The sequence below is a fragment of the Gavialis gangeticus genome, unplaced genomic scaffold (genome assembly GCF_001723915.1).
Source record: "Gavialis gangeticus isolate Ggan-Ray unplaced genomic scaffold, GavGan_comp1, whole genome shotgun sequence".
NCBI lineage: Eukaryota > Metazoa > Chordata > Crocodylia > Gavialidae > Gavialis > Gavialis gangeticus.
Genome location: NW_017728992.1, coordinates 144,532,262 through 144,552,574, shown reverse-complemented (window position 1 = coordinate 144,552,574; position 20,313 = coordinate 144,532,262). Strand labels below are relative to the sequence as shown.

General features: G+C 42.2%; 1 long non-coding RNA gene across 1 annotated transcript; it reads right to left on the bottom strand.

Annotated features, from left to right (window-relative positions):
- Positions 1 to 1,592: 1,592 nt before the first annotated feature.
- On the bottom strand, positions 1,593 to 19,419 carry LOC109299798. Its single transcript, XR_002098006.1, has 3 exons — positions 19,408 to 19,419; positions 4,934 to 4,936; positions 1,593 to 1,692 (listed from the first exon to the last, which is right to left on the bottom strand). It is a non-coding gene; the product is annotated as an uncharacterized LOC109299798 (long non-coding RNA).
- Positions 19,420 to 20,313: the final 894 nt, after the last annotated feature.

Sequence of the window (20,313 nt, the reverse complement as noted above, 5' to 3'; positions counted from 1 at the left end):
AACCAAAAGGTCAGAGGATGAAAGCCTTAAGAAATAGGTAACTTTTTACAAAGTTCCTCCACCAGAATACATCCAAGCCTCCAGAGAATGTAGTGATTGCCTTAAAATGCAATCATAGTTCTGTTAATAAAATTATACAAAGGATAACAAAGTTATCTTTCAAAGAAAATAGAAAAAGCTTGGTTAGGAGGGTCAAGTTTCTATCTGCGCCCATAATTCATTCTCTAAAATGAAACTATTTACAATTACAATCCTTGTCACAAATAAATCCAAATCCAAAGTTTTTCTTTCATTAAAAAGGAGGAAGATTACTTCATCCCCATAAAATGTGACAACTTCTCATACATACAAAACTTGGAATGGTGGTGTAAGGAATGGCATAAAGAGTAACAGAGTTGGGTGAGCAGGACCCTAGGCCTTAGCATTGATTTAGAAGGGGGTGCCAGAACCATAGCCCGCAGGGAGTCTGTACCAGAGCAGCAGTCCATGGCACTGCCCAACGAACACCTCTTGGACATCTCTGTCCAAGGCACCAAAATTGCTTATTATTTCTCTGCTTTGGAAGCCTTCAAACTTTGAGGCTAATTGCATATAATACTAAAACATGGAGCAAACTCTTCTAAAGTGGGGACTACTCTTCAGAAAATGCTCTTGTTGTTTAACCTTTATACATTCCAATGGGGTAATTTCATACCCCAGACATATATTTTGTGCAGTACCATAACATTAATTAATTCTAAAACATTTTCTTTTTAGGACATTGTCACTGGCACCACAGTGCACAATATCCCCAAAGAACAGTCATCCTACATGAATGGTTTGCTCTCTGTAGATGAAAAACTTCCCAGGGTAACACGTTACCCCAGGCCTGAATTTGTTTTTCCATATAGGTTAAGAACTTACCCCAAGCCTATGTTTACTTATTACCCCAACGCAATTTCTGTATAAAAGACAGGCCTACTACCCCACCTTACTGGGGTCATTTGACCCCAGTGCTCTTCCTGCCATGGCAGGGGGTTGGACTAGATGATCTGCTCAGATCCCTTCCGACCCTAGAAACTATGAAACTATGAAACTATGAAACATCCACTGATGAAATCTTATCCCAAGGCAGTGAGGATGCTGACTTTGTTTCAGACATGGGAGATTGTTCAGAACAAGAATACCATGTGTCTATGGAAGCTTCATCCAGCTCAGATGAAGCACAAGCCACAAGCAGAAGTGATGCCAACACTTCCGGTGGGAAAGGAAAGAGGACCATCCCAGGTTTGCCCTGCAAGACCAAGGAGAGCTACAACAGGACATGGAGCAGAACCACTGCTTCCACCCCCCAGAAAACACTGCAGACGATGACACCTTTAGAGAAAGGAATGTCAGAGTGTGGGGAAAAAAAAAACTCTAAAGCTAATACATCATTGGAGAACAGCCAAGTACATAGTCCATGAAAGTGCTGGGACAACAAGAGAAAGTAATAAAGACACAGTGGTGGAAACATTCCACCTGTTTCTCTCACAAGTTATCCTAACGTTTATCATAAGAGAAGCAAACAGAGAGGCAGAAAGAAGATTCAGAGAGTGGTATGATAGCCATCCTGAAAATAGAAAGGAGTGGAAAAAGCTGGATGAAACAGAGATGAAAGCCTACATTGGCCTCCTACTGCTGAGTGGTATATACCACAGTGGTCACAAGGCACTGGTTCATTCCTGGTACAAGATGGGAAGGAATATTGTGGGTGACAATTTCTTCACAACTACTGACCTGGCAGAAAGACTCCTATAGTAGGACTTGACGTATATGGGTACAATTCAGAAAAACAAGGCCAATATCCCAAATGAAATGCAAGCAGATCAAATAAGGGAAACCTTTTCATCCATTTTTGCTTTTGATAGGGAACTCACCCAAGTTTCCCATGTTCCAAATAAGTCCAAAGTGCTGTTGCTGTCAAGCATGCACCATGACCTGTCAGTGGGTGGAGAGCAAAGAAAGCCAAACATCATCTATGACTACAATTAAAACAAGGGTGGGGTGGATAACCTTTGACCACTTAGTCCGTATTACCGCCCACAGACGGAAAATCAATAGGTGACCAATGACATTATTTCTCAATATGCTGGATATGGCTGCCATTGCCAGCCTCATCATTTTGCTAGGCCAAAATCCAAACTGGAAGCAAAGATCACATTTAAGAAGATGGCACTTATTTTTGCAATAGCTTGGAGAACAGTTGATCAACAGGCAAATAAAATGAAGAATGATGGATACACATAATCTGTTTAAGTCCATCAAGTCTGGTATGACTGCCTAAATTACAAATTGCCACAACACATCCCAGTAGAACCTTCTGCAAGCATGAGTGAACGTTATGCTTTTTGTCTGAGGACAGATGACTGCAAAATTTGGAAACAATGCAAAGACTGTAAGCAATTTGCTTCTGTGCACCACAGTACATCACTGCTGCTTTGTGAAGAATGCAATATTTACTTAAAACAGTTAGGAAATGTTTTTGGAAGTAATTGTTAGTTGTAAAACAGTGTCAACTGCAGACTTAGCAAATTGTTGTTTCACGTTTTGAAATTGAAAAAAATTTAAATTTTGTTCATAGTTTTAGTTAAATATATTTTGGGTTCAAATCATCACAAACATTCTTTCAAACAAACTATATGTTTAATAAATAATTTTTGGTACATTTATACTGTTGTCACTGGTTCTACTTTGTTCATGAGGGTAGGATAACAAGTTACCCCGTGAGTCCAATAATGTTGAATTGTGGGGTAACAAGTTAGCCCATGAGAACAATGGTTACGGTTTCATGAGAATGAATGAGGGTTAAAACAAACCAGTTGTGAAAGTGCTTCCTTTTCTTTTCCAAATATAAATTTTTCCTCCAAAGTTACCAGGGCCCTCAGTCTCAAATATTTGGTTTTGACGTCTTCCCTCCCAAACAGAGATGTCTTGTAGCCACTGAAAAGGGGTGATTCCCAAATCCCAAAGCAGGCCAAATTTGCTTCAATGCTGCAGATAGTCTAAGATATTTGGCCATATAATTTTACTGTGAAATAATAATCGTTTTCATACTATTATGATTAGGCCTATGGTATTCTGAGACCACTGCCTTTTGTACAGAACAATGCTGTATTTTTTTTCTCTTGTTTCTGCCATCTACCTCCATCTCTTATTTCTGGTTTCATATTCAGAAGGTAACAGCTTTGAGGAAGGAGCTGTTTTAGCTCTCAGGATAAATAAAAAATAATAGAAACAATAGTCATAAAGGTCTTTTTAGAGGGTTTTAAAGATTCTAAGATTTAAAAATTTTCTTTCCTAACCAAAGGTCAGCTATACCCCTGATACCTGGCAAATGATATTATAAGCAAGTGTTTGGATCACACATCAGAATCCATCATGACTTTACCTGCATGTCTGGAGGGACCCTGCCAAAGATAGCATGTACAGTACCTTTATAAATCATGAAGTTTTCTGGGCCCAAGTTTGGGATATGCTCATATAAATGCCTTATGGATTTTCCATAATGTAGTGACTGCTGATAATCTATGTATTTTCTATACAAGAGTTATGCTGCATATATATACATTTTCACATATGCCCCTTTTAGGATAAGCATATTCTATGATATGTTGCAATTTGCCAAGATAATGATGTACATCTTGAACAAGCATAACATTAAAGACAATGTTTAGAATAATACATTCTAGAGTAATTTATTAGAACATAACCTGGAATATATCAGTAGATCTTCAGTAGGATTCCATCAATAAGTTGTTGCTTCATTCTTTCAGTGTCATGAAGCAGGAAGTGAAAGGCTAAGGACCTTGGCCACCCTACTTATGTAGTGATAGGTGACTTACATATACTGGAGTGGTTTATTGTATTGGCTTGCTAGCTTTACTTCAAACAAAGAAATCACATTTTAAATGGTTTAGGAGTCATTTACATATAAAATTAGCACCAGAGTTTATTGCTCCTGGATACCATGTTTACATGTGCACCTGGGAATGCAGCATGTTTAGCTGGGCTGGACCAGCTCTGGCTGGCAGGTGGCCCAAGCAGTCAGCCTGCCAGCCTGGAGCTGCTTTGCCCCAGTTCAATATGCTGTGGAGGGGCTGGCTAGGGCACAAGGGCACTACACTGAGTAGTAGCTGGTAGGTAGTCCTATATTGTAGTACCCTCCTGCCCCAGCCAGCCCGGGTCAACATCTACATACCCATTGCAGTGCACTAAATAACTCTGCTGTAGCACAGTACTTGTCCCGGACAGTACTATCCTACAGACGTGTTAGTTAATTTATTGCACCCTAATAGGCAGTGAAGATTTAGTGTGGAGTTAATTAGTCAACTCTGCAGTAAAATGCATGTATAGATGCACCCAACAGGCAACTTTCTAAAACATCCCACTACTTACTTATTTCTAGTAAGAGTCTTATTTCAACTTGTTTGTAAAAAAATTGATGTGTAATAAGAAGTGCTAAATATATATATATCACACCTTTATCAAATGAATCTGAATGACTGAAAAAGCCATCGGATGCTTATAGAGAAAAGCATTCTGTTGAAAATATTTTCCTTCCACTCCTCTTGTACTACCTCTCTTCATTTCATAGCTCTACAGAGTTTTTTGGTGTTGTTGTTATATATATATCATTTATATTTCTCCACTGAACATAAATAACACAGATATTTGTAGGTGTTTTTAGGCAATGAGGTCCCAGTATGCACTGAACATTGCTTCATAACTATTAGCAATTACCTTATCAGAAGGGTCCAACTAATTAATCAAGCTACTTTGTCCCACGAGTGTCATGATTTAATACAATGTTATACAAAGACTAAATTGACATTGTAAAACTTAGACTTTTTTTTGAAAAATAGAGAGCAAAATAGAGAGCAAAAAATTGCAATTTCTCACGTACCCTTAAAACCTTCTTTTTCTCTTGAGAGTGTAGAGAAGGTATTGTTTTAACAAAATTTTTATGATTCTTTATTAAGGGTAAGAAGTATCTTAGAGTTTGTGAGTTTCATGACTCAATACTGACAGTGGAAGAAGATAATAATTATTACAATAAAGAAATATGTGAATAATAAATTTAAGGAGAAAAAAAGCAAGTTAATTAGGAAATTGCAATCACTCTTCTCATCAACCAGAAATAATTAGCACAGCATGCTACTGTTCAGCTGTTGATTAAAGGTATTTGCTTAATATATTTGAAATAATTATGTATGTTTATAAAGCTCTGTCAGCATTTTTAGTAGGTAATATGTTTCTTGAGTTGTTGTACCTTTAACATTTTTTCAGAGATACATATACATTTCAATAGTCTGGGTCAGAACTATTTTAGGCAAATCTGATATATGAATCATGGAGTTTGTGTATATATAGGGATGTGTGCTTTATAGATGGTAGACCCAATCTTGAATTCCTTGCAGGTTTTAAAAAACAAATAAAAATTTTTGGAACCACAAAGAAAGACAATAGTGGGTAGGTGGGACATTTGGAGAATAGTTTATATGTAGCATATAATATGATAAGATAATATTTGTGGAGCTGGGAAAGTTTACATTTTTCCACAGTGAATCAATGTTGCAAATATTATGTACCTGTTTCCAGAGTTAAAAAACCTATATATTTAAGAACTAAATACAAATGTGTGTTATGCTTTGAAAACACAGAAAGAAAAGGATTTTCATTTAACTTTTTCAGATTTGAAAACTAAATTACATCTTCTATTGTTCATCTCATTATTAATGAAAGCATTACTAACCATCTATTATTGCTGATATCATCTCTGTTGCTTAATCAATGAGGACTAATGGCATATCATGACAATGAATGTTTAGAGAGTTGTACATTAGCATTATACATTTTATACTTATCTTTAGCTAATGGCAATTCACCTAAATTCTGACCTTGCCAACTGCAGAGGGGAGGTGCAGGTAGCAATTCCAATAATGAAATCTTCAAGCTTTTCACTCAGAGCAACAATCGGTGAATTATATTTGCATAATTTTCAGGACTTCTAAGTAGTGCCAGCTGTACACTTACCCTTTACCCCCCTCTCAAATAGATTGAGTTTGTCATCTTGGGTTCAGAGGCCAAGATCCTCACACATACTTGATAACTTGTTTCACTCTTTAAGCACCTAACTCCTAGGGCCATGCGAAACTTTGGGTGCTGATTCGATTCGGAGGAGATTTGGCCCGCTTCAGTGGCCAAATCTCTGAATCCATATTGAATCAGAAGACCAATTAAAGGTCTGAATCAATTCAAAGCTCTCCAAATTGATTTGGAAAAGATTTGGAGAGCTTTGGAGATTCGGGTAGTCCCCACTCACTGCTGCAGGGAGTGGGACCCAGACTCCATGCTGGTAAGCAGGGGCTAGGGCTGATTTGGCAGTGGCCAAATCTCTGAATCAGATTTTGCTGAATAAATTTGGGACAGTGATTTGAGTCACTGAATCAAATCACTGTCCCCCAAATTAGCTGAATCCAAATCCGAAGCAAATACTAGGCAATTTGCACAGGTCTATTAAGTCCACTATTTGGGAGCCAATGACATTCCCAAAACTGCCACTTAAATGCCACCTAATCCAATAGATATTTTGTTACTTTGACTTTTAAGTTTCTCTCAGAATCTCAGACCAGCACTAGAGCACCAGGACCCATCTGAGAGATCTACTTTGCCTAACTGCTAGATGAGCAGGTGTGTGCGAGTGCAACCTGATTCTCGGCAGCTGTCCTGAACATACATCAAGGAAGCAGTACACATATGTCCAGAGGGACTGAATGATTTGTGCAAGGAAAGACAGGAACTATGTTTAGACTCTGTCTCCAAGGAATCACCAGACCTAATTTATGTTCAATGTCCTTGGAAACCTAAAAAGAAAGTGCTATTTCAGTGTGCAGTGTTAAATGATAACATTATACTTTCTACCCATGTTGACTGTATAATAAACACTAGTTTCTCATCTTCTTCAGCTTCAAACTAGGCTCCCTTATTGCGTCAATGATTTCTTTTTATGCCGCATTCTTTGGGGATCATGCAGGCTAGGATGCACTTGGCAAATATCAGATCTAAATCAGAAAAGTGCTTTTATACTGAAGTAGCTAATCAAGGGTTTAGCTTTATTTGCAGAACTTATGTGATCCCAGTGTAAAATGTGCTCCTTGGGTGCATCCAGACAAGCATGTACATGTGCTTCCCTGGGGACAAATAGCAGCAGCATATAGTTGTGCCCCTGCTACTTGTCCCTGGGGAGCACCTGTGCACGCAGGCTCTGGGCTCCTGTGTAGCAAGTTACCCCAGGTGGGGTAGGGAAGGCTGGGGACAGTACTTGGGCTGGCCCCAGCGGCCTTACATGGGGTCCTTGGGGTCTCCCAGGGCTGCATCAGCAGTGATCCTGGCACATGAAGCCTAGTCAGCAGCCACAGTATGGCTCCAGCCAGCCAGGCTCTGGTTTTGGGAGATGCATGCTGCTGGCATGCAAGCCATCCCGCTTTTTCCTGACACTTTTTGACATGGGATCTCCCAGTGTCAAAAAAACCCACCAGGCTGCAAATTAGCAATGCAGCGAATGCCTGCATGTGCATGTGGATGCACCCTTTATGGTTACCAGGGAAGTTGCCCTTTCCTGACAGTAGAATATAGCTAGCAAATCAAGTTTGTAGAAGTTTGAGAAATTTGCTCTTGAATTTTTGTGCTTCTGTGCTTCTCTTTGCAGGTGGTGCAGCACAGCATGTACAAATAAACCTCTTCTACACTAGGGTTTACAACTGTCTTTGCAGTAATAGAGAAAGCAGCTGCTGGTATTGCTCTAACTTATGATAACCATGAAAGTTGTTTACAAGTTGCTGCACAACCTGGAATAGTAGTGTCCTGTGCTCCCACCAGGTATCTTTGATCTTCATACGCATTCTTTTGTCCCTAGCTACATAATACCCCAGCAATCTTCTCAGCCAGGGGCTATGAAGGCAGAGAAAGTACAGACACAGTCAGGTTAACTATCAGCTTCACATCTGCAACATGTCATAGTGTATTCCACATCTTTAAAAAACACCAACCATGTACCAATTACACAGCCCTGTGCTCTTTGAGGACTACTTTGTGTCTGTCAGTAAGGATAGGATCTGGCTCCCAATGTAATCAGTAAAAACTCCACTTTTTTTCTCTTGGATTTGGATCCAGACCTCTATGCTACTGCCATAGGTGAACTGTGTTGTACTAGTTATTCAACAGTTTTGTGCAGAGCTATACCATCTCTTTTTCTTCCCTCCCTTGATAAGTCTGTATATTTTTCCTTGTGTGTGTTCCCCTGCTACTGGCTACAATTAGTGATTCACTACCTCTTCTGCTTTTTGCTTTCCTGTGGAGTCCACTCAGGCTAGCTTGATTGCCTTAAGGAGACCATTTTTAAAAGTGATCCTTTTTCAAAATCTGCATGGTCACCATTTCCTTAATGCTGATCCTTATACTTCTATTTCCAGTGTAATAACAACTACTTGTGCTTTACGCTTTGTGCTTCAATATCCACAAGGGTAGTTTTTGAGCATGTTTGTCCTTTGCTTTCTAATGGACTATGATCTCCAATGGACTCTCTGATATTCCCTGTCACTTTACTTTTTTCTCCTTTAAATTTTCTTATCAGAAGAGTGATAAAGAATGGGAAAATGTTATTCCTGCATAGATCACAAGCATGATTATACATCTTCAGTTCTGTTTTATATACAAGAAGAATAAAAACCAACCAAACAAAAAAAAAACCCTTATAAACCATTAATGTTGTAACAGTCTGATTTTTTTGCTGGGTCAGAGGCATTATGTTACAGCACAAAAAAGCTATAGCAGTAGCTTTAGCAGTAGGTCAAGGAATCAGAATCTTATTGCTACCCATAACAAAGAAAAAAAAGTAGCATGCATTAGGTTGCTGTCAAGCTGTTATTATTTATATGAGAAATAGAGATGAATGACCAGAGGATCATCCATAAGTCTTTGCCATTCCTGTTTAAATTTAGAAGTCAATTCTCGTTTTATACAGGTCCATTATAGAAGAGTTTTATTATAGATGGAATTGGTCACTTTGCTGATAACACTGCATGATGTATGCCAGTTTCAGTAGCTTCTTGTCATATAAACTGCTGCATTTTAAGTTAACAAGACATGCCATAATGTAAGTGATGTAGTGTGATTTGTTGTTTTTCATATTGCTGATATTGTATGTCATTGACATTGTGGCATCTTTCTCATCTACTTGCTTAATCAGAATCAATGGTGGGCATCTGATCTGAAATGTAGCTAAGAAATAAAGAAAAAGCACATATCCAGGTGTCTACTACTATATACAGTATATAGCAAAAATATGTGTCGCTGCTATCTGTCCCACAGGAAATGTGTGCCCCTGCATGTGCAGGCTCATTTGGACACACTTCTAGCTATCATAGCTTTCTGATTCAGTAATTCTGTTTAGATTTAATACTGTTCCTCATTAAATAGCACCAAAGATATAGCTGTCTTGATTCATCCAAGGCTGCTTTAAAAAGCAAAGCAAAACAAAATATAACAAAACAAACAGAAAAACTAAATTAAACTAAACAAACAAAAAAACACTTGGATGCCTTTTTCTTCTTTTCCTACCATCAGTCTGGGTTTTTCACCTTCCTCTGCTCAGTGAAAGACCTATTTCTTGATATTGGCTTCATTCTTTACCAAGATTTGATCTAAACCTAAATTATGCTGCTTTGACCTCAGGTTACTTTTTTGTATTGCAATATTCATGACTCCAATGTAATTATTTTCTTTGCTATCCAAGTTATGGTTGAGGGCTTAGCATTAGCAGGAACTCTCCTCTCATCACCTTCCCTTGTGTTTTCTACTCCACAGCTGCATATAATCCAATGTAGTTATCTCTCTAGGGTTTTGTTGTTGTTGTTGCTGTCCTCAAGGTAATATCTCTGTCTTGATCCATCTGTGTCATTGATATGACAAAGTGCACGAACCTTTCTTTTTGTTTAATTTCTAGAGGCAAACCTTATGGTCTTTCACTTTTCACATGCTAGTGGAAATCAGGAAAAACTCCACTGAAATCAGGAAGAGTTAAAGCAATGTGAAAATAGATTCTTTAGGCATTTGTTAGCATGTACTTTAAATTCACTTTCCCAGGTATACTTGACTCAGCGGGATGTAAACAGGTGCAATGAGGTGTACTAGGAATCTGCATAGGTGCATGATGCTTATAGGGCCTGTGGAACCAAAGCTTGGCCTTCAGTGTACACACATCAAAAACATGTGCTAACTTTTTTTTATCATAAGAACTTCAGGCAAACAAGAAAGTGAGTATTTCTTTCATAACTGTCAGCATGGGAATTCCCAGCACCTATGAATGAATATTGATGAAAAAACAAAATGGTGTTTGTTAACTTATTCACTCCTGTTATGTGACGGCTGTAGTTGTTTGGCTGGAGTTCAATGGAGATTGGAGGAAGCAAAAATGCTCTTTAGAAAGAAAATATCCTGTAGTCAAAATGCCAGTTCTCTGGTATCTTATTTCAGTATTCATACCACTTTCATCATGGCCATAAGTCTGAAATGATGAAATTATAAATTCAGATAGTTTAAACATAAGAACTCTCTCTGGTACCTACTCCCCCCTCCACCTCCCCCCTACCTTCCTGAAGAGGTGCTTTCTTTTGATTGCAGAAAAATTGGGGAGACTTTTAAAATTGTGTTGCTCCATCACTTTGTGAAAGTTATGCTAGAAAGATGGATCTCAGCTGTCACTGAAAAAGACTGTCACTCATTCTCAGTTCTAGTATTACATACATAAACAGCCATGGGGGAATAAAATAGGATCTTTCAATTCTGTTAGAAGTATTTGTTTATGATTTATCTATATGCTAGTTGCAGGAGTGTAGAACAGAGAAATTCTAGGCAAATGTATTGAATGCCACTTTCATAAGCAGCATTTGAAAATGCTGGGTGCAAACTATCTGTTTCCAAAAGGGTGGGAAGTCAGATTTAGTCGTGCTACTACAGTAAACAGTTTCCTGGCTGATCTCCTGAGCCATATAATAGTAAGTTCTCTTGATTGCTGAGAACTTACTATTATATTGTATGAAGAAAGTAGAACACTCACTCCATGTTTGTTAGATTTACAAAGAAACCTTGAAAAAATTGTCAATGCCAGCAATCGTTTGAAGTTTTGCTTACAGCATGGGGAATGGTCCAGAAGAATTTTTTACAATACAAGTAACAAAAAACATTCATTTAGATAGCAGTGCTAGTAGTTTTATAAAAATGTAATAGGAAGAACTAGGAAATAATGAAGAACTGGTATAGATTGGAAGGATATTATAAAACTAAAAGCAAACCAAACAAACCCCACTTTTTTTTTTTTTTTACTTGTAATGAATGGTCAACACAAAGCAATTTACTGTTAAGTGGCTGAACTTGTATCCTTAAAATGAACTTGTAGAAATAACACTTAATCAAATATTGCCAGCTGAAAGAAATATCTGACAAATGTGTCTACCCTGAACCAAAGACAAGGACCTTTCTCTGCCAAATAATTGTAAATTTAAGTCCTGAGTGGTCATGTATAAAATAAGCTGTGTGTTATGTAACACCTATTAAGAAAGAGAAACATTAGAACTAAAAAGACCAAATGCAATAAAAAGGAATATAAGATTTTCACATACAAGCTTCCCATAGTATATGAAATCCAAAATACAAGTTATAAAGCCACCCAGCAAATGATCAAATTCATTACCTAGGTAAACCTAACCATAGTTAAAGCTACCAATGTGATTAAAGGTTCAATATTGGAGGATAAAAGTGCTTGAAACTGAAATATCCATGAATGTGATGGAAGTATTTTTTTTTAATTACTGCACAGTGTAGTTAAATGAAAAAATATTCTAAAGCTAGCATGTAATAAGGTTGCTAAGGAAACTTTACAGAAATCCAAAACAAAGGCTGTTTCATACAAACATAAAATACTAATAGTAGGGCAAGTAATTTATAAAATTCTAAGATTATTATTAAATTATCAAGAGACTTATTCAATTTAAAATTCCATTTCTTTCTAAGAATAGCTTAATTATAACAATTAACACATAACATCAAACTAACAGAGGTAAGACTCAATCGGTTCAATGAATCAAAAGAGATTATTTCTACATAGCATCCTGTTATATATAGTTTCATTATATAATGTTATATACTATACATATAATATATACTATATAACTTGGCAGGTTTCATGGCATCAGACGGGGCTACCATCCCTGAAAATTGCATCTGAATAAGGCAAGAAATGACAGTTTTAGGCATTTTCACGATTCCCCATTACAGCCTAAAGGCAAAGCGTTGAAATGAGTCAAAACAGAAATAGTTTCAAGGAAATGAAATTGGACAGTGCTTTGAAACTAAACGAAACAATGAAATGAAACACTGACCCTTCAAAATGGTGAAATGGACGTTGAAATGAAACAATGGTGTTTCTCACAGCCCTACGAGGCATATATTAATCTTCACCCCAGTCACACCACATCATGTTATACAGCGTGGTACCTTTGAGCTGGTGAAAAACTGATGCAAAGCAATCATTAAGCAGATTGGCTTTTTCCTGGGTCTCAATAGTCAGCTGCCCTAGCTGGTTTAGCAGGGGTCCAACGTTGCCCTTGTTTTTCTTTTGACTCCCCACGTATCTGAAGAAGGACTTTTTATTGTCCTTGATTTGTGTAGCCAGATGGAGTTCAGCTGCAGCCTTGACTTTTCTAGTTCACTCCCTGCAGGTGCAGACCAGTGCAATATACTCCTCTTTAGTGGTGTTTCCTGTCTTCCATCCATTATATGCCTCTCTTTTTAGATGTATGAGGTCCATGAGTTCCCTGTTGAGCCAAAGGGGTTGTTGAGCCCTTTCACCACTTTTCCTATGGGTGGGGATGGACTCCCCTTGTGCTTCTAGGATCACTTCCTTAAGGAGCAACCGCTGATCATGAACTCCCTTCCCTGTGAAATCATGGCCTCTCAGGGCCATGAGAACAAGCCTCCTGAGCTTATGAAAGTCAGCTTTCCTAAAGTCAAAGACTACTGCATTGCTGGCTGACTTGGCAGGTTTGTGATGGATAGTGAAAGTGTTCAACTTGTGGTAAGTGTCATCCAGCTTCCCTTTGATTCTTAGATCACTGATTAGATCATCCCCTTTGGCCAGTACCAGGTCTAGTAGTGCCTTGCCTTGTGTCAGCCCATAAACTTGTTGGGACAGGTAGAGCTCATCCATGCATGTAAGGAAGCTTTGTGACTGATCAGATTTGGCCAAGTGCTCTTCCCATGAGATGTCTGGATAGTTGAAGTCTCCCATGATGACCATGCACTGAGAGCGTGCAGCCTCGGCCAGTTCCCTGGAGAATTCTTGGTCAAGCACTTGTTCCTGGCTTGGAAGTCTGTAGTCAACTCCTACCATTGTATCCCCTTCACTACATTCCCCTCGTATTCTAAACCAAAGGGTCTCTGGTCATCCTCTGTGGGTGCCAATCTCAACTTGTAGGAACATGTAGCTCTCCTTTGCATAGAAAGCTACACCCCCCCTCCTCTTTTTTCAGCATGATCTCTCCTGTACAGGTTATAGCCATGTATACCGGTTGTCCAGCCATAGGAGAAACCCCACTAGGTATTTGTGATCCCTATGAGAGCGTAGTCATTTCTGTTTAGGAGAAGGACCAGTTCCTCCTGTTTATTCCCCAAGTGTGCCATTGGAGGCCTAGGCTTCCTTGTACTCATGGAGAAGCTCTGTTCCTGGGCTGAGGTAGGAATAGGTTCCCTTGAGCATCCGAACCTGCTGGTTTTGCAGTAGATGCTTGGTGAGCTTGTTCTGGTGGTTGTCTGCCCATCCCCTGGTGAGCTTAATCTAAAGCCCAGTCGAGCAAGTCAGCCATTCTGGTTGAGAAGAGCTTCTTCCTCAGTGGAGTGAGGTGGAGGCTGTTTCTTCCCAACAGACCACTGCCTTTCTCTCCAAAGAGTGAACTGTGGTCATAGAAGCCAAAGTCTTCACAGTGGCACCAGCACCACAGTCTTCTATTTATTGCCTTGATTTGTCTCTCCCTTCTCTGCCCGTGACTTGTAACTGGAAGGTTTGAGGGAAAAAAACAACTGCACTCCCAGCCCCCTGAGCCCAGCTTCCAGAGCCCTGTAGCCACTCATGACCTGCCTGGGATTGCTCAGAGCTGTGTCATTTGTGCCCATGTGGATAAGAAGCATAGGGTAGTGGTCAGAGGCCTGGATAAATTTTGGGATCATCTCAGCCACATCCTGGATATGGGCTCCTAGGAGACAGCAGACCTCCTAGGCTAAGGGGTCCGGGTGACAGACAGCTCCCTCTGCCCACCTCAGGAAGGAGTCACCCACAATGACCACTCTGTGTTTCATCTTGGGGATGATGGCTGGTCATGTTTCTTCATCATTTGCAGTAGCTGGCAGCTCTGCAGTCTCTACTGGTGCTGCAAGAGGTTTGTACCTGTTGCAGAGATCCAGTGGGGTGATGATCCTGATAGTGAGCTTTCAGGCCAGAGAGAACCTCTGTCCAGCCCTCTGGAGGGACAGTATGGGAGTGCCTCTTGGCCTCCCTGGTCCTGGCAGGTGACCTAGGTTGCTCACCTGTCCTGGGGTGAAGGGCCTGGCAGTAGGAGTCAGTTTCCTGTTTGCCATCCCTAGGCACACAGCCTCTGTGCCACAATCTGGAGCTCCACTATGTGGGATCTCAGAGACTCCAATATGGAGTAAACCTCACAAGAGGAGGTTGCAATGCTCCTGATCCCATGTGCCTGGAGCCGTGCCAGGTAGGCCCTGCAACTGAGAGCCGGGGCTCCATCTGGAGGCCAGAACTATGGGTTCCATCTGGGTGGAGGCCTCAGAAGTCCTAGGGGAGAGGGATTCAGCTGCATGGGGGAACCTTGGGGTGTGACGTGTCCTACCCACCATTGTGCTGGTAGTAGTTAGGCTACTGTTGTGCCTGCTGCTCTCTTGAGGTTCTCTGCCTAGGGCCTCAGGACCCTCCTGTGCAAACTTTCATGATAACTCATGCTCTGGGCCTAGAAGCATGCCTGTTTTTGCTTTTTTTTTTTTTTTTTTGCACGGCTCTGGTCGCATGGTTCCCTGGGGGGCTGGGTGAAGTAGGAGCCAGGGAAAGGTGTAACACTCCTCGACTTCTCTCACCTACCTCCCTGCAGCTGAGCTAATTCCCTCCCACCATGGGCCCCTGCTTACCTCTGGCTAAGCTGGGGGTCATCAGGGGTCCTGGGAGTCCTGCTGGGTGCCCTGGGGCTTGTGGGAGTACAACAGGCTTTCACCTGTGCATCTCACTCTGGAGCTGGGGGCCAAGTGTGGCTTCTGCTGTTGGCAGGCCATTTTAAATTCTGCACATGCACAGTAAGGTCTGCTGGCAGTGCACCGCTCTTGGGGGGCTAGAGAGTCCCTCCCACACTGGAGAAAGGGACAGGTGAGTGCTCCCTCTTTCCCTGCCTCACTCACTGGGCGTCACTGGTTGTGTGACTCCCTGGGGGGCTGGGCCAAGTAGAAGCAGGGGGAGTGACCCTCCTTGGCTCCTCACAGCTGCCTCCCCACAGCTGGGTTAAGTCCCTCCCACCATGGGCCCCTGCTTACCTCCAGCTAGGCTGGGGGTTGTCAGGGGTCCTGGGGGTCCTGTTGGGGTCCTGAGGGGTACTGGGACTCATGGAGGCACAACAGGCTTCTGCCTGTGCATCTTGCACTGGAGCTGGGGACCAAGTTTGGTAAGACAAGACCTGCCCACAGTGAAGCCATGCTGCCTCTTGTTCAGAATCCTACCTTCCGTAAGCGTATCACACATAGACTCCTTGATAAATTTCTCCAGGATTTTCCATGGAATAGAAGTTAGGCTAACAGGCCTATAGTTGCCTGGGTCCTCTCTCCTCTCCTTCTTGAAGATGAGAACAACATTGGCCCTCTTCCAGTCTTCAGGGACCTTCCCTGAGTCCCATGAGTTTTGCCAGAAGTCCTGTGATGACCTGGGCCAGCTCCTTCAGCACTCTCAGATGAAGTTCATCTGGTCCTGCTGACTTATAGATGTCTAACTTTTCTAAATGATCATGCACCAGCTCATCATCAGCAGTAGGAAGGTGGTTATTCCCACCGTGCCCACTCTGAACTTTATCTAGTATAGTCCCACGCATCCATTTGTTTTCCTCCTGTTCCCTACATACCTAAAGAAGGACTTATTATTGACCTTGATGTCTGTTGCTAGTTTAAATTCAGTCACTGCCTTAACCTTTCTAATCTGCACCCTGCAAGTGCAGTCCATCATTGTATAGTCCTCCTTGGGGATTGTCTCAAGCGTCCACTGTTTGTATGCCTCTTTTTTCTTTTTCAAGAGAACCATGATACCCCTATTAAGCGAAGACCAGCCCTTCTGCTATCTTTCCTCTGCATGAGAATGGGCTTCTTTTCTGCTTTGAGGATCATGTCCTTGAGAAATGACCACTCTTCATGCACTCTTTCCACCTTTGGTCTCTGGTCCTGCAGCACTTCCCAGCAGCTTCTCCCAGATTCTTCCAGTGGCGCACAGCCACACAGAACTAAGCCCAGTGGCAGGAAGCAGAATGCAGCACTGGAGCTGCACTCTGCCTCCCACCCCCAGGCACAGCTCCCAGTTGCTCACAGCCCCAAGGAACCCAGACCAGTGGTGGGAGGTTGCCAACCTTGAACTCCACCTCCCACTACCAGGCTCAGCTCCAAGTGGCTCGGAGCACCATGGAACTCAGCCTGGTGGCAGGAAACAGAACACAGAGCTGGCCCTGTGGTCTACCTCCCACCAATGGGCTCAGCTCCAAAAGGCTCACAGCCCCATGGAACTCAGCCCAGTGGCAGAAAGCAGAGTGAAGCGCCATCTCTGCCTGCCTCCTGCCACTGAGCTGAGTTCCATGGGGCTGGTGGAGGCAATCAGAGTGCAGTCCAGTGGTGGGAGGTGGGTAGAGCTGGCACTGTGCTCCAATCAGCTCCACCAGCCCCATGGAGAGCAGCCTGGTGGTGGGATGTGGGGATAGCCAGAGCTGCACTCTCCACATGGGCCTGCGAGCTGCTTGGAGTGCAGCCCTGGCTCTCCCCTTCCTCTCACCACTGGGCTGCTTCAAAGCTCAAAATGTTTCAAAACTTTTGAAATGTTTCGAGTGCCCTCGTTTCATTTCAAAGCTGTTTCGATGCTTTTTGTTTCATTTTGATTTTGCTGTTTCAAATTTGAAATACATTGAAACAGCGTCACAACAAAACACTAAGTGAAATTTTGTACAGCCCTAATCCCTACCATTGGTGTGGATCTTCTGAGGGAGCATCTTGAGAGGCTGTACTCCCATAAATCAGATGGTCCAGGCAGGTTGCACCCAAGAGCGCTAAAGGAACTAGCAGATATGAAAACACAGCCATTGGCAAGGATAGTCAAGAACTCATGATGGTCAGACGAAGTATCTGAAGATTGGAAGAAGGCCAATGTGGTTCCCACCTTCAAGAAAGGGAGGAAAGAAGACCCAGGAAACTGTAGGTCAATCAGTTTGACCTCGATCCCTGGGAAGATTTTGGAAAAAATTATCAAAGAAACCATTCTAGACAGGATAAAATAAGGCAACAGTCTGAGGGATAGCCAGTATGGGTTTGTTGAGGGTAGGTCTTGCTTGTCCAATCTCATTTCCTTCTGTGACCAGGTGACATATCACCTGGACAAAAGGGAAGAGGTTGATGTCATATATATGAAATTTTAAAAAGCCTTTGACCTTGTGTCCCATGATGTCCTCATGGAAAAATTGGGCAACTGTGGCCTCGGCTACTCCACAGTCCAATGGCTGGGGAACTGGCTCCAAGGTCAGACCCAGAGAATGGTAGTTGATGGAACTGAATCAACATGGCATACAGTGACTAGTGGCATCCCACTAGGCTCCATTTTCAGACCTGTATTCTTTAATGTTTTCATAAACAATCTGGACACCGGTGTCAGAAGTGGACTGGCTAAATTGTTGATGACATCAAACTTTGTGGAAGAGTGTCCACACTTGTTGACAGGCTGGTAATCCAGGCCAACCTTGACAGGCTTGCAAGGTGGGCAAATGAAAACCTGATGGCATTCAACATGGAAAACTGCAAGGTGCTCTACCTCAGGAAATAAAACCTGAATTACACGTATTGGCACAGCAATGCTACACTGGCTAGCACCAAGATTGAAAGAGACTTGGGGGTCATGATTGACCGCAAGATGAATATGAGCCACCAATGCAATACCACAGCTGGCAAAGCGAACAAAACTCTGGCTACCATCTACTGATGCATCTTGAGCAAGACCCAGGATGTCATCCTCCTGCTGTACTCAGCCTTGGTGAAGCCACAGCTGAAGTACTACATCCAATTCTGGGCTCCACAATTTGGGAAAGACTTGGAGAAGCTTGAAAGAGTCCAGAGGAGAGCCACACCCATGATCAGAGGGCAAGAGACCAGGCCTTATGAAAAAAGGCTGAGAGCTATGGGACTCTTCAGCCTGGAGAAGCGCAGGCTCAGGGGTGACTTGGTGCCAGGCTATACATACATAAGGGGTGTATAACTGGATCTGGGGGAACACCTGTTTGCCAGAGCACTCCAAGAGATGACAAGCTCCAGTGGTCACAGACTCCTGCAAGACTGTTTTAGGCTGGACATAAGGAAAAACTTCTTTACTGTCTGAGCCCCCAAGGCCTGGAACAAACTCCCCCCAGAGGTGGTGCAAGCACCTACTCTGGACACTTTTAAGAAACATTTGAATGTTTATCTTGCTGGGATCATTTGACCCTAGCTCACTTCCTGCCCCTTGGGCAGGGGGATGGACCCGATTATCTTATGAGGTCCAAGGTCTTCCAGCCCTAATGTCTATGAATCTATGAAAACTCATCTCCTTCTATGACCAGGTATCTCTCCACCTATGTAAGAGAGAGGAGTTTGACATTGCATACCTAGACTTCCAAAAGGCCTTTGATCTGGTATCCCACGATGTTTTCATAGGGAAATTGGAGGATGCAGGCTTAATTGCTCGACAGTTAGGTGGGCAGGAAGCCAGCTGTGCGGTAGGACCCAGAGAGTTTTAATGAACGGATCTGTGTCATCCTGGTGAGAAGTGGCCAGTGGTGTTCATCAGGGGCCCATGCTTGGTCCATTGCTTTTCAACAACATTATCAATGATCTGTATGTGGGGGTGAAAAGTTCACTGGCCAAGTTTTACAGATGACACCAAGTTATGGGGGAGCATGTTCATGCTTGAAAATAACTTGAATATACTGGTGGACCTAAACAGCCTAGCAAGTTGGGTGGATTGGAATGAGATGAAGTTCTCTTCACCAGGGCACCACTGGGGGAAACCAGGAGTAATGGCAACAAACCCCTGGAAGAGCATTTCAGGCATAACAGTAGGAAAAACTTCTTCACAGTTAGGGTGTCCAGACTGTGGAATAAACTCCCTCCAGAGGTGGTACAATCATCTATCCTGGAAAACTTCAAGAGGAGACTGGATGTTCACTTTGACCGTGACCCCAGTTGTCTTTCCTGCCTAGTGCAGGGGTCCTGGAGCTGATGATCATGCTAGGTCTCTTCTAGCCCCTTACAATCTATGAATCCCTGAATCTATGACTTGGCACCTTGGCTGCACTCCCGGCTTCACCAGAGGAGGGTAGATGTTGGGGGCTGGGGGGGGGAAGCAGGCAATTCACCCTCCCACTATGTCATAATGGCTTAAAAGAGGGCTGTGACCACAGTGGGGTGGCCTGTGACTGCTTTTCCTTCTCTGGATGCCCCTTTCTTTCCCACCCATCCCCTTCCCTCTCTGGGGGTTCTGCACTTCCCCCATGTGGCAGCTGAAAAATATGTCTGTGCAATAAAAGTGCTTGCTGAAGGCCCTATGAAGATTAGACCAAATGTTTTTCTTTATTTGTTTAGATATTAAGCTGTAAATTGTTGCTAAAAGCTTAATTATAGTTTATGATGTAGTGAGGCCTTGTATAAAGTAAGGGCTAGTAAATTTAGCAAAGCCTAGAAGTAGTAAGGCCATGTGGCACAGTTAAAATTACCTTATCAAAGGAATGCAAGACTTGTACTGCTATTGGTTAGTCTAAGGACAGTTGAAGAAAAAGGAATCTAAGTGGTCGTACTTTATCAGTGTCTTTCAGAAGCTATAAATTAACTAAAATATCTGGAAACCATTCAGAAGGAAGATGCAGCTCTGTGAAAAGGATTAGTTAGCTGTTGCCTGGATCAGTGGGCCCGTGGACC